The sequence below is a fragment of the Equus przewalskii genome, chromosome 15 (assembly GCF_037783145.1).
Source record: "Equus przewalskii isolate Varuska chromosome 15, EquPr2, whole genome shotgun sequence".
Taxonomy (NCBI): domain Eukaryota; kingdom Metazoa; phylum Chordata; class Mammalia; order Perissodactyla; family Equidae; genus Equus; species Equus przewalskii.
The window spans coordinates 71,230,263-71,245,233 of record NC_091845.1 but is presented as its reverse complement, the minus strand read 5'-3'; positions in this window follow the sequence as shown (position 1 = coordinate 71,245,233).

Below are 14,971 nucleotides of genomic sequence, written 5' to 3'. Positions count from 1 at the left end.
TAGTCCTCCTGCAAGGCCCCAGATCTCCTGAGGCCTGGGACCTGGGGCACCATTGAAAAGGAATCTACAAGGGGAGGGACGCCTCACAGCAATCACAAGACATCCTGCCCTTGTGGATTCTGGGAGCTTTAAACCTCAAGAGGATGGGACACAGACCTTACATCGAGTTGGGGGCCCATCAAAAGGTTGTTGGGGGCTCCTTCTGAGGTGGGACCAATGGAGGGGTGGGCTGGGCCGGCTGAATGGACAGGTCGCGTGTGGTTTGCTGAGTGACCACTCCATTGTTCCCTGGTAGCCAGTGGCAGGATGAAAGGCGATTTGTTTTATGCCCCATCTGAGAACTTTAAAGGGGAAGGATTAAAAGAAACAGGAAAAACCCAGTTTAGATGAGAGTAGCCAGGACCACGTCAGATCTTCTGGAATGGATGCATCCATTCATTCAACAAATATTTATTGAGCATCTTTTGAGGGCCAGGCAATGATCCAGGCACTGCCCCCTGGCCTTCATTAAAGTGTGGCTACTTTGAAAGATTGAATCAGATCTGGGTCTTGGTAAGGAAGTGAGTACCATTTTATTACAGTTTTTACCAAAGAAAATATCAGATATTTTTAGGCTTCATCCAAAGGAACTCAAGCCCAGCCTCAGCAGCTTCATACGTCTGTGAGTGCATACGCCTTGGCCCTCTGAGAATGAGCCCCTTCTTCCTGTGCAGATACGATCAGCCCTTGCCGGCTGTGGGAAACAGGGCAGACATTTGGCAAGGGGCTCAAGGTAAAGGTCGTTTATTTAGTCCCTTGAGTAGACAGAGGGCAGAGAGGAAGGAGCCAGGGCGGCTCTGAGGCTCTGCCCCGGGGGAGCGATGCTGGCTTCAGTGTGGAGGCTGCCCTCGCCTCCTGCATCAGCAAACACATTCATTCCGTTTCCTCCCCAGGGCTGGTATCTGCCCTGTGTGGGAAGTCCTTCTCACTCTCAGCCCAGAACGCGGGTGCTAGGGGTGGGGTAGCTCAGGGGTGCTGGAGGAAACTGGGAAAGGATTCCAAATGTAATTATTCGACAACACTTTTAGGCCTTTGTGGAAGCATGGCTTTGTGTCCTTTTAAAATACACATGGATGGGGGCGTAGAGAAAATGCACCAGTCGGAAAGGACTGCCTGAGTCTAACCAGGCAGAGCTCCCTCTGATGGCCATCACTGCCCTACCTACATCTTGTGCACCATTAATCACCATTCATATCTATTTTCTGCTTTCCAACCACAGCAACAATGACCGAGAGTAAGTTGCAAAATGAGCCAACAGTGAGTCCAGGCACAGAAACAAGCCAACGTCAAGGGATTCACCACTGCCCACTGAGCCAAAGTGGAAGGCAGACACCATCCCTCCAGCTTAGGTGGGAGTGGCCGGCGTTCGTATGAGCCTGTTGCACTCATTGAAGGGTTCAGGACGAGGCTCTTTCCTCTAAAACAGCGATTCTCAGAGCACAGTCTCTGGATCCGCAGTGGCAGCATTGCCTGGGAGCTGATTAGAAATGCAGATTCTCAGCCCCTCCTCCAGCAACCTGCTTCCTCAGAAGGTCCATTGGTAGGGCCAGTGACCCGTGCTTCTAATGCACACTCAAGTGTGAGGGCCACTGCCCCACCAGGATCACCTCTTTTCATCTTCCCCACAGCAGCCAGCAGCAGGCCCGGCAAGTATGGTCACACTGCTCCACAGGTGTGAACTCCAGAGCCGAGCTTCAGCGAGCAGCCAAAGCCCTGGGCTCCCCAGTGCTCTGCTGCTGCCCACTGGCCTCTCTCTCCCCCAGCTTTCACTAAAGCCCCTCGGTGGTGGGGAAGGCAGAGCAGCAGAGGCGACCAGGGCCTGAGATGTGCCCCCAGAGAGACCAGCCTTCCATATGACCCGTGACAGTGTCTCCCAAGGACAGGTGGAAGAAGGCTGCTTCCCAAGGTAAACCGAGGTCAGAGGAGGGACAGACGCCTGTGTGCAGAGTGAGATCAGCATTAGGCTAGCCAGGGGTCTGAGTTTCAGTGAACTGGCAAAGGATTAACTTGGTCACAGGAGCCGCATAGGATATATTTGAGGTCTTCAGACACACCAAAGTGGCACGTTGCAGCTGGAGTGGAGGATGTTCTGACAGCTTTCCAACCTCTTCCACTCCTGGAAGTCTAAGGCCTCCTCCTAGTGAAGCTTTCGTATAAAGAGAGAATGGCCGAGACTCAGGCCCCCCGCAGAATGGGGCGAGTGTGGAAGTGGACAAGGGCATGAGCAGAGGGCCTTGATAACTTCTGGGGGCAGTGGGAGCCTTAGGGAGATGGAATGAGTGTAAAAAGGACAGAAATGGGGAGAGGAGTGATGGAGCGTAGCATGACGTACAGAGAGGAGGCTGCATGGCACGTAATGCCCATGGTGCCGACATCCTCGCCGTCTGCGCAGCAAGACCCGCCTCTTGACACTTTGGCCTGGTTCGGGGGGATGAGCTATTTCAGTCTGGGATGAACAGTGCCACCATCAGTGTTATTACTATTTGCTACTGTTGCAACTGCCCAGCTGAGAGGAGCGGGAGAGGCGGGAGAGAAGTCTAGCAAGACTTGACTTCCACCTTGGAGTTGTTGGCAGGAAGCCGGTGAGCAGGAGGATGAGATTTGGGGAGTAAGATGGACGCACTCAGCTGAGATCCAGGTGAGAGGTCAGGAGGTCGCTTGGTGTACAGTTTGGAGGTCAGAGAGGGCGTGGGTTAGAGAAAGTTCGTGTGAGTTGCTGGCAGCGGCAGGAGGTAGCTAAGGTCACAGGGACCTTGAGTGAGAAGAGAGCAGGGCACCAGAGCGACAGCGTTGAGGGGCGTGTGTACCACGAGGGTGCTGCAAAGGAGCCTGAGGAGAAGCCAGAACCGGAGCAAGGGAAGGAGGGGGCAGCGCGTGGACGAAGCAGGGAGAGAGTTCCCGTGAGGTGATGATCTCGACTGCAGAAAGCCCACCACGAGCAGAACCCAGGTGTCCAGGGCTGTACTAACAAGGCCCCTGGGGAGCTTGTCAAGAGGAATTCCATTGTGACTGTGAAATGCCCACAGTTTGCCGTAGGTTGAGCCGTGAATGGCAAGAAAAATAGAGACAATCTCAGGAAGCTTAACTGTAAAAGAGGACCAAAAACAGGACAGTGGCAAGAGGAAGACAAGGGGTGGAGGGTTGCCCTGGTATTCATGTGGGGAAACGTGGAAACATAAGCAAATGTGCTGAAGGAAGAGGTGTGGACTACAGGGAGAGCTGGAGACGCAGGCAGGGGAGAGGGAGGAAATGCGAAGGAGCAAACTCCTGCCCAAGAAAGAGGAAGGGGTTGGGGCCAAAGCACAGCTCAAGGAGTTGGCTGTTGTCAGTCAAGAAGAGGGACAGCCCTGCCATGGAATTCCCTAGGTTCTAGGCTAGAAGGAAGTAGAGATAGGTGGGGACAGATAGATGGGAGGCTTTAAGGCCCTGTGTGTCTCTGTGAAGTGCAAGGCCAGCTACAGCCGGGACGTGGCCAGAGTAGAATGTGGGCATTACAGAGGTGGAGCAGCTCCTGGTGGAGGCGGCTCCCAGTGTAGGCGCAGGTGACTGATGTGTCTGGGAGGTAAAGGCCTCCAATGTGGAGGAGGTCAAGGACTGAGGGTGTGGGGATGGGAGGGTGGTCAGTGTGGACATTGACACTGGCAGGGGGGCAGTGGTGTGAGTAGAGGCCGAGGGGAAGAGCTCTGGGTCAGAGCCACAGCCTTAGAGAATGAAGAGAGGGACCTGGAGGGGGATGGATGACAGAAATGAGGAAGGGCCTGAGGGAGACTGGGATGGATGTCTGAGCCTCACAGGAGGCAGGGCTCAAGGAGAGGAGGCTTGGAAGTGGCCTCAGGGACCCAGGAGAGAGCCTCAAGGCACCCCCTCCTTCTCCAACCCAATGGCCACTGCCTGGCTCTGGGTCTTGGAGAATGAACAGCTCTTCTCAGAGGGGCATAAAGGAGTGGGCCCTAGAGGGCAGGCAGTTCATGCCGAGATTCAGGTGGAGGGAACTGGGGGGACAACAGACCCGGGCTCTAGGCGGGCTGGGAGGGGCAGCAAGGGGCAGAGCAGAGGGAGCAATTGGGTCTGGGAAGAAACATAAAGGGGCCTAGGGATGGTGGAGGCAGAGGATCTGGATGCAAGGGCCTTGAGTTTGGGGCCATGTCCCAGGCCAGGGTGGGAGCCTGGCTGCTGGACTGGGCGGGCACAGGCTGGCACTGCAGGAGCCCAGAGGCTTGGCAGGACTATCTGATGCTCTGCAGGCCCTGAGGTTGAGGGAGGAGACGGGGCGGAGAGGCGGCAATCCCATTCCCTGGGTTACACCAGCCGTATCCCCAGATCAAGCCTTGGTTGGCAAGGATGCTCTCTTGTTGCTTTTGACGGCTGGATAAAGCCCATCCTATTGCAGCTTCCACCTTCTCTACAAGTCTTTCCTGATCAACCACAGGTAGAGTTTCATGAATAAAGACTCATAAATAAAATTGGAGGGTCTTTTCTGACTAAATACCAAAGATTTATCTCATACATTTTGTGTGGATGTTCCTCTATTAATATATCATGCATATTATAAAAGCATAAAAATAGAAATTTAAAATTATGAGACAAATAGCTAAAAACTGAAGTTGTGCTGTATTCTGCCCACTGCCCAAGGGATGGGCTTGTGCCCCTACTAGAGTGCGCATGCTCCCCTTTGAACCTGCTGAGCTGTATCATGAGCCACGGAGCTATGCCGGTGTCTGGCACTTGCTCCGTGTCTCCTTTGTGAATAAGAATTGTGTCATATGCATAGCAGGTTCTCAACAGGTATTTGTGAAAGGGACAAAAGAACAAGTCACTCCGGAATGTTTTGGAAAAGAGGCAGCATCAACGCACAGCCAGTGGCTTGGACTTTGGAATCAGATGGGTTGCAGTTCAAGTTCCAGCTCTGCCCTTCGCTAGCCCTGTGACCGAGGGCAAGTTCTTAGGCTCCCAGAAGCTCAGTTTTCTCCCCAGTGAAAGGGGCACAATGACCAGAGGTCCCCTGCAGGCTGTTGTGAGGCCCGAGCATGTAGTACAGGGTCTGGGTTCATGATAATGGGAGCCACCACAGAGCAGCAGTGCCTTCCGGCTGTCTGATATGAGTAGCTGAGCTCTCTTTCACATGAGGGCGCAGGTTGAATGCGAATTTCAGCAGAGGTCAGTGACTGCAACATCAGCACCAGGGGCGAGTGCCCTTTGAGGCCACCCACAATCCCTTCCCATTGCGCAGAACAATGATCGGCGCCCCACCAAAGTCCACAAGGTGAAGGCAGGGCTGGACCAGGAGCATCTTCCCTGACACCATCCAGACAAGGAATTGATGGAGATTTGGTTTCAATTCTGAAAATGGCGCTAATGGAAAACTGCTATGTGACCAACTGATTCTTCCCATCTTTTGTTTTTTTATAAAGTTTATTATATTTACTTCTTTATAAAGTAATATTTTCATAAAAATTAGAAAGATGTAGAAAAAATGAGATTACCAAAAAACTCTCACTTTCCCACCATGGAAAGATCATCTTTATTAATATTTTGCTGCTTTTCTTTTAGTCCTAAAAAAATTTATGCACTAGTTTTTTGAAAAACATAATTGTGAGTACTTCTTATATATGTATGTGTGCGTAATCTATAAATTTGTCCAATTTTTGTCATGACATAAGCATTTTCCTCGTTATTACAAATTCTTCATGAGTGTAATTTTTATTGGCTGTCTCCCCAAAGTGCTGGACAGTCCTGCTCTGCCCTTGTGTCCTCAGCCTCCAGGGCCTGACCCCAGAAGGGCACAAGTGGCTCTTTGGTACGTGAGACCCAGCAGAAGGATAAGTCCTCTGCTCAGCCCACACTAACATTTCGCAGGGATGGGTGAGCCCTTGACCTCTGAGCCTCTGCTCCTCCTCTTGCAACGGGGTTATAACAACCAGACCCGCCTCGCATGGCCGTGGCACAGTTCAGTGAGATCCTGGCTCCAAGGCGGCTCTGTGAATTGCCCGGGGTTGTCCAAACCTTGGTTTATTGGGTTTATCAGAACTCTTTAGATGCCAACAACAGGAAATCAAGGTCAAGAAAACTTAAGCCATAAAGAGAGTCTATTGGCTCACAGAATTGCAAAGTCCAGATGCAAGGGCCTGACAAGACCTAGAGGACATGGTCACAGGCCTCAGTGACCTCTGTCCAATATGCCCACTCCTTCGGTGGCCACATCCTGGGGCAGATTCTTCTCAGAATGGCCCAGATCCCAACACTGAGGGAGGTGCCCCCACTGCTGGCAGCTCCAGGAGAGAGCACGCCGTCTGGATTGCTCCAGCAGAGGGCTCAAGCGGCCAGGTCACGCCTGCCTGCTGCAGTGGGGCCCAGCCCACCCAACCTCATAGCCTGAGAGTGGGGAGAGGTGGTACCCCAAAGGAGGGTCAGGCGCTTTCACCAGAAATGGGACAGATTCCAGGAGGGGCCCACCGCCGATGTCCTCTGGGCCTGTCATGGCTGCAGCACAGACAGATAGACACACACACACACAGAGACACAAACAGACATACACACACAGAGATAGGCCCAACAGTCATTCCTGCTACTGTGGCCCAAGGGAGGTTCTCAGAGCAAGTGAGGCCAGGAGCCCCCGCGAGGTTTATTGCCCACACACCGGTGTGAGAGAGCTGGGTCTCCCCCTCCTCGGTCCGAACCCTCCCTTGTCACCCACCTCAGCCTCCGCACAGTGCTGGCTGCACGAGGAAGCTGTGAACATTCTCTTCCTGAATCCCCAGCTGTGGGGCCACACCCCCAGGCGCTCCCTCCCTGTGACCCATGAACAGGGAGGAGGTCTGACTCGCAGTGACCTCATCAGGTGACTCAGCACACAGCGAACACGGCCCAGGGTGTGTTAGGGACCCCAGGCCCAGGTGAAGGGCCACATGGAACTTTGCAGGCCTCCCGGCTTACAGCTGAGAAAGCAGAGCTGATGCCGCCTGGGAGAGCGGGGCTGCGTGGGCTCAGAGCTGCAGAAGAGGTCCTTGTCAGGGTAATCACTGGCTGTGGGTGGGAGAGCTGGGGTGTTCCCAGCACCCTCGGCCCGAGCTTTGTTCAGTTGGGAACTAAAGGATGTGATGAGTGTGCCCCCCACCCCTCCGGCCTGAGGTAGGTGAGGTGGGCTCCCTGACAGCTGGGCCCTGCTCTGTCTCCCGGTGGCATCCTGCTATCTGCACTTGTGTTTGCACTTGGTCCCTGCCCCGAAGGCTCACAATCCACCTGATACAGGGTCAGTCAAACAGGCAGGGAGGGCGTGTGCGCCACCAGGCAGGACACCCATTCCCTTTTCCCTTTCTGAGAGAGAGACAGAGACAGAGACAGAGACAGAGACAGAGAGAGGAACAGACCTCGAGAGACCCTCGGGCGCCATGGAGGGGTGCTGAGGGGGCTCAGGGAAGAAGACGGGCAGCTGGAGGCCATTCCCGCACATAAGGAGGCCACAGACCCGGACAAACAAAGGAGGAGGAAAGGCGCCAGGGGGCCAAGGAGCCAAGAAGCAAGAATGAGGAAAGAGGAGATTCCTTCTAGAAGTGAGGGCGGGTCAGGTGTGAGCGTGAGCCCGACATGAATTCAGAACCAGGAGGCAGGGTGCAGGGCACAGGGCAGGATGCAGGTGCCCACAGTGATTAGCCAAGTGCTACAGGCCATATGGGAACTCAGAAAATGGAAAGATGTCAGGGCGCCTCCCTCGTTAGGGCTTCCATGCCGTGGGCTAACCCTGCGAGGAACGAGGTGAGGGAGAGGTGAGGAAGGGACAGGCACCTCTGAGCAGGAAATGCCAGGAGGGCTTCAAGGAAGCCTCTCATGAGGGGTGCGTGTGTGTGTGTGTGTGTGTGTGTGCGTGTGTCTGTGTCTGTGTGTCTGTGTGTCTGTCTGTGCTGCAGCCATGGACAGGCACAGGACTTGGGCTCCGAGAGAAGGAGGTAGAATTCCAGGGCTGGCACTGGGACCCCGGCCTGTCCTGTGTGCACATGGAGGGGGAGCCTCGGGGACACAGGAGAGGAAGCCTAGGACAAGGCCTAACCCTCAGGTCTCCTCCTGGACTCCCAGCTCCACCCCAACATTTGGGGAGGATAGGGCTCATGCTAAGTTTACTGAGGGGGCTGGAATCAAGTCCAGCCTTTGGGGCGATGTTCTTATGAAGAAAGCAGGGCCTCCTAAGGAGAAAAGTAGGGAAGAGCTGAGGAGGGAACAGTGACCTGTGAGGGAGGCACTGCTGTATTCAGGAGAAGACAACATTAATAATGGTGACCATGACTGAGGCTTGTGAGTCGAGTTCATTCCTCACAGGGCACCATGAGGCAAGTGCTACACAGAGAGGTTAAGTGAGTTGCCCCAGGTGGCACAGCAAGTAAGTTGACAGAGCAGGGAGAGAACAAAAGGATAACACTCCTTTGGACCGTGAGTCCAATGTCCTGATTACACAGGTGAGGAACCCAGCTCTCGCCCTGAAGTGACCACAGAAGGCATCTGACCTCTAGTCCCTGGTGCTGAGTTCCTTCTCCAGACCTGGGGCTGGAGGACAGGGGTTTGGATCAAGGCAGCCACACCCCATGGCATCTTTGGGTCAGCCCCGAGTTGGGTCTCTGAGCTCCAGGTCCTGTCTGGGCTGTTGGGGACAAGGAAGACCTGGGCAGTCCCAAGGCCCGGGTGGGCTCTACAGCTGGTAGAGTCTGGGATACTGGCCTTCCTCTCCAGGGGCCAGGAGAGTGTCACTGGTGAGGAAGAAGGACCTAAGTGCTGGAAATACAGATTTTGAATATCAGAGAAAAATGCCTAGAGGTGTTCAAATCACACTGCTGGCGACCAGCCCTGACGCAAAGCACTTTTTGCAAAAAGTAATCTATCAAGTCACTTGATAGGCTTGCAGGTTAGAGACATCCCCACACTCAACACCAGTGGAGGGTTGAAATGACTCCTGGTTGTCCTCGCAGCCATTGAAAGAGATGCCGACGAGCCCCTCTCGATATGGAATGACATTTGTTGTAAAAGGTGGGAGTCAATGCCACAATTTTTTTAAGTAAAAACATGCTTATAGGGGGACTGGATTGGTGGCGTGGTGGTTGGGTTCACATGCTCCACTTCGGCGGCCTGAGGGGGTTGTGGACCTACACACTACTCATCAGCCACACTGTGGTGGCATCCCATACACAAAATAGAAGAAGATTGGCACAGATGTTAGCTCAGGGCCAATCCTCCTCACCCCGCCTCCCAAAAGAAAAACATGCTTATGGGAAAGAATTAGAAAAAATTGACAATGCAGCCAAGTTTAAATAGTGGTATGGAATGATGGGTGAATTAAATAAACATTCTCTCTCCCAGTAGAGTTAAAACACAGTTAAATTATTGTTGCAAGAGTAGAACATAAAGATTAACGGTTTAAAAACAAGCATCGTGGCAAAGAGACGAAGCACTGGGTTTTCTGTTTACTCGTTAACATCCAGATGACAGGATTCACCAGGGCCCGGCCCACTCAGGGCCCAGAGGCCATAGGTGCTCCCGGATGGTGTGTGTATGACCCCAGCAAGAGGAGAATGGAGGGTGAAGTCCGAGCTCTCCAGGAGTGGCTATTATCGCAGGGGCGGTGATGGGCCTGCATGGGCAGGCACAGGAGGACAGCCCCTGATAAGTGCCCCTCGGTGGCCTGAACCGGGTGGGCGGAGTCCAAAGGATGGGCCAGGCTGAGGCTCCTGACCCTGGGGGAGCGGATGTGGGAGGGGTGCGGGGCCAGGCCCGTTAGGGTTTCTCCTTTTCCTGCCTGCTGCGCCTCGTGCCAAAGCACTGAGTGGCCCCCACTGGGTGAGACCGGGAGCTGGAACAGGACAGACAGGCCTGAAGAAGTTTTTCCCGGAAGAAAATGCATCACTGTGTGCCAGGCCCTGTGCGAAGCACTGGGTACCCCAGGGATATGCAGAGCGGCGGGGTTCCAGGAGGCGGGGCGCCCTGGTGCTACAGTGCCCCTGTCCCTCCTCACTGCATTTTCAGGAGTCGGGGGAGATAGCCTCAGGTCCTGAGGGGGAGGAGTCAGGGGAGTGGGGCCAGTATCACAGTTGAAGAGAGAATGGCCTGCAGTCGGTGCCACGGGCTTGGAATGTGCACAGTAGAGAAGGGCAGAATAGAGGGGGTCTTGGAGCTGGATCCGGGAGGGCCCCAGCCGCCCCAGCCTGTGCTCAGACCCTCACTTAGGGAGAGCGCTCCAGGCAGGGTGCGGTGCTGGCAGCAGAGGTTCCAAGGGGGCAGGGATGGGCAAGGCCCCAAGGTGGGCTCCTGAAGGATCATTCTAGGGGGAGGGGGCTTGCCTGCCCACTCACTGTGACTCAGTCTCTGGGAGCAAGAGCCCCAGGAGCGGAGACTCTGCACTGAGCTGCCCAGGTCTGAATCTGCTTCTGCCACTTCCTAGCTATGTGGCCTTGAGCAAGTTATTTTACCTCTCTGTGCCTCAGTTTCTCCAAATATAAAACAGCACTAACAAAAGTAACCCCTCCCATGGGGTTCTTTTGAGGATCAAATGAACCAAGGCTGTACCACTGCAAGGCATGGACTTTCAACACTGTGCTTGTTAAATAAAGATATAAACTAGTGACCAGGGCAACCCACAAGGGGAGCAGGCTGCCCTACCAGTGACAGTGACAAAGTGGTGGAGCATTTGGCTGCAGAGGTGCCCTTCACCTGGCGAGGGAGGCAGTTCTTGGGAAACCTCCTCCCATACCTGTTGGCGCACAAGGAGCTAGGAGGCCAGAGTTAATCCATGAACATGTCAAGTATCCAAATTACCAACAGCCCTTCGTCAGCTGCTGCAAGAGTGGGAGTGTGGCCCCTTGGACTGATAAACCCAAGGGGCCTGGGGCCAGCCAACGGTGAGGATGAGGATGAGGCTGAGGATGAGAGGCCTCCAAGGGCTGGAAGGGCTGGGTCCTAGAATGCAGGCCGTGGGGTCTGACAGAGACAGCACTGGCTCGGAGGCCACAGGACAACAAGGCCTTCCCCAGTCACTGGGTCCTTCTGGAATTCATTTCAGCTCCATTCCATTTAATAAATATTTTTAAGCAACAGGGTATGCACGACCAAATGAGGGACATGAGGAAAATTAACACAGAACCTTTGTCCCAAAGAGCTCACAGCTGAGTTGGAGAAAGAGGCATGGGTACACTTACTACCATCAATACCTCCAGCCACCGCAGAGGCAGCAGTTGCCAGCACTGAGATCTCATTACACACTTAAAACAGCCCTGGGAGGTGGACACTGATATCTTCATCTTAAGGAGAAGACACTGAGGATCTGACAGGTTAAGCAAGCCATCTAAGGCAACAGCTGATGTGAAGGGTGGTCAGCATCTAAGTCTGACTGTAAGATCTGTGCCCTTAGCCACCACTGTGACCTGTGACCTATGATAATAAAGGCAGGAACACACCGTGTGTGCTAGGGAAGAGCCCTGAGCCTCAATTTACTCATCTGTAAAGTGGGGATACTCACCTCTAGTTTCCTGAGTGACAAGCAACAGGTCTGTATCACTGCAAGACATGTTCCTACTCTTGTTTTGGGGGCTCCGAATAGGCAGCGGCAGGAGCTGCTCTTGGAGGGTGGAAGCCAAGCCCTTCGAGGTGGGCCGTGCAGGCAGGGGGAACAGTGTGAGCAAAGCCTGGAGGTGTGACCCTGCAACTGCTCCAGCAGGCCTGAGAAAGCTGGGGACTATTTAGCAGAGAGGAGAGCCTAAGGCTGCTCAGCACCTCCCCTCTCCTTCCCCTTCCCTCTGCAACCCCAGGAATGTTGCTCCCAGCTTCTTTTTGCACTTTCTCCTTTCCAGTCCCTCCGCGACCCACATAACCTGGCTCTGTACACATCACCCATTCTTGCCAAGGTCCTCAGTGCCAGCCTGCTGCCCGCCCAGTGGTCATCCTCAGGTCTCATCTTCCCTCCTCAGCAACCTAGACATGCTCCTGACCTCCTTCGCTTGGAAACACCACCCTTCGCTGGCTTGTTTGCTTCCCTCCATGCTGGGCTCTCCTCCACGTCTCCTTTGCTGGCTCCATCCTCTGTGCCGCCCCTGGATGTTGCTGTGGCTGGTTCCAGACCTACTTCCCGTCAACACATTCTCATGGGGAGACTCATACATTCTTGAGGCTGACCCACCTCTATGTGGGATGTCCAAGCCCCTCTTTCTAGCCCAGTGTCCACCCTGAGCACTGGATCCATGTACCCATCTGCTTGCAGGGTATCTTGACCTGAATGTATTCCAGGCAGTTGGAACTCAAAATGAGCCCAGGGTACTCATGCGCTCCCCCAGTAGCTGCTGCTCCTTCTGGGTTCCCTCTGCCAGGGCTTGGCATCACCAGTGCAGGCTGGCCAAGTCAGATTCTGGGAGTCATCCCTAATGTCTCCCTCACTGACACCCAGATGCTCTCTCCTTTCACCATCTCTTGTGCCTTTCTCTCCTCCACATCACCATCGCCAATGCTGCAGAACAGGCCTGCACCATAGTTCCTGGGATTCCTTCCATGGACTGTCCCACCGCACTCTTCCACAGCCTGCAGAGAGGTCTCTGTGAAATGCAAAACTGCCTGGGGCATCCCCTGTTCTGAAGCCTTTAATGGTGTTAGAGATAAGGCCCACACTTCATACACACCACTCAATGTTCCTGCCTCTTCACCACCCACATTCTCTGTCTCTGGGTCTTGTGCTACAGCCAGACTGAAACCATGGAGCAGATTTACCTGCCTTCACCCGAATCCTCCCAATCTTTCTAGGCCTTAGGGCTCAGCTTGAGAGTCACCTCCTCCAGGAAGCCTTCCTGCTGCCCCAGGATGAGTTAGGGCCCCTCTTCTGCTCCCATAGCAGCTCTGCACAACAGCTCTCTTCCTACAGCGCACTGATGCTGTCTCTCCTCGCTCCCTACCTGAGACCATGGAGTCTTTGAAGTCAGGGACTGACCTTGTGCTTTATTTTCCTACAGAGCTAAGAAATATTTGCTAACATCAAGGATCTGGGAAGGGTCTTGGGGGCAGATCCTGGGGGTGCTTTTAGGAAATGGGTTACTCTATGTGTAGACACTGCAAGTTGAATATGCAATATCCTTTCTCCCCTTTTCCCTAATAGAACCCCAATTTCGTTCTGGAGACAGCAATGGTGTTAACTGCATTTCTTGGCCTCTCTCACAGAGTGTAGCCCTGCGACCCAGCTTGGGCCAACAAGACTTAAGGAAAAGTGGCTAACTGTGCATAGGAGAGATCCGCTTCCCTGATGAGAGCACAGCCCCTCCCCGTTTCCTGTCTTCCACCTCCTTCCTGGAATTAGGAGAGGAGGCTGGAGGTGGGGTAGCCATCTTGTGACAATGAGCTAACCATAAGGATGAGAGCCACACACCAAGGAATCCTGAAGGAGCCCAGGCCATGACCCCTCGACTACCTCTTATTCTGAGAGACAAATAAATCTCATTGAAGCCACTTTGCTTAGGGCTACACTATATTTAGCCGAACTCCATCTAGTAAAGGCAGATAACCATCTGTGAGCACTTCTGGAGGAGATGCTGGTCCTAACAGAGGGCAGAGGGCAAGGTTAGGAGAAGGTGAGGGGTGAAGAGGCTGGCCTTTCTGGGATTCTATCAAAGGACCAGGGCAAGGGCTCACTCAGAGCTTGAGGAAGAGGCTCCAGCCTTAGGGGCCCTAATGTGTCTGTGACCTTGGCCTTCTCCTGACTCCACTTGGTTTCACTTGTGAAATGAGGTTGCTGGAGTAGATAACTTTTCAAAGGCTATAGTGCTTCAGGCTTGGGCTTTGGAGTCAGACAAAGCTAGGTTCAGGACCCAGCTCCATCACTTACTAGCTGTGTATCTTGCAGTCAGTTTTTTCGTTGACCTCCCTAGCATTGCCGTCTGTAAAATCTGGATTGTGATAGTACCTATAACTGTTGGGCTAATGCTGGGGATCTGCGGAATCACGCACACGGGTGCCCAGCAGATTGCCTGGCACAGTCCACCATGCGTGCTCCAGCTCAGTGCCCAGCATGCACTGAGCGCTCTGTGGTGGCAGCTGTCCTTGCATTCCAAATTCTCCAAGAGGGAAGTCTGGTGACCCAGAGTTTCATGCCTGCTCTGGGTCTGGGGCTGCTGCAGGGCTCTAGAAAGCCTCTCTGGATGCCCTTCACTCTGTGGGTGAGGGAAGTGGCCAGGGGCCACCCGCTGTCCGATGGCTTTTCCTCCAGTACTGCATGCTATTGTGTGCAGGGTCCTTGGACCGCAGTGGAGAGGAGAAGCCCCCGCACAGAGGACAGCCCAGACCAGGCTCAGAAAGGCATCAGACCTTGGGTAGAAATAAGAAACCTATGTGTTCCATCTGTCCTGTGGCCTTTGCCGGAGCCCAAGCTTCCTGGGAAAAGCAGGGTGGGCTCCTGCTTTTCATGGAGTGGGAAGGGCTTGCAAAGGTTGGCTCTGCAGGGAACTACAGGAATTAGGGAACTGGAAAAATACTTCCAGAACTGGACTCCTTGCTGCAGCTGCTTTTGGCAGAACTTTCTTATCCTTCTCTTGATTTTCTCTTGAAAAGCCTCACCTTCTTTCTCTTCTCTGCACTCGGAATCGTGGTGGAAAAAAATCTTGAGTAAAAATAAAGCTGCTGCTCTATTCCAGCCCTGAGAAGGAGGCCAATGGGGTGCGTCCCGTCGGTCCACAGGGGCCCCCCTCTCTCCCACAGTACTTCAGGCCAGACCCAGCCGTGCTGACACTTGACAGCGCCTGCAGTTTACCTTGGCTCAGGTCCAGAGAGTTCGGGCCCAGCCCGGGGCGGCCCCCACTTCTCCACCTTGTTACCGGCCCCCTCTCCAGTGCAAAGAGCAGTTTAAATATAAATCAGTCCTCGACACAAACAGAGCCTCAGCAAGTCTCGAGCCATCACCGGAACAGAGAGCCCAGGTTTTCGG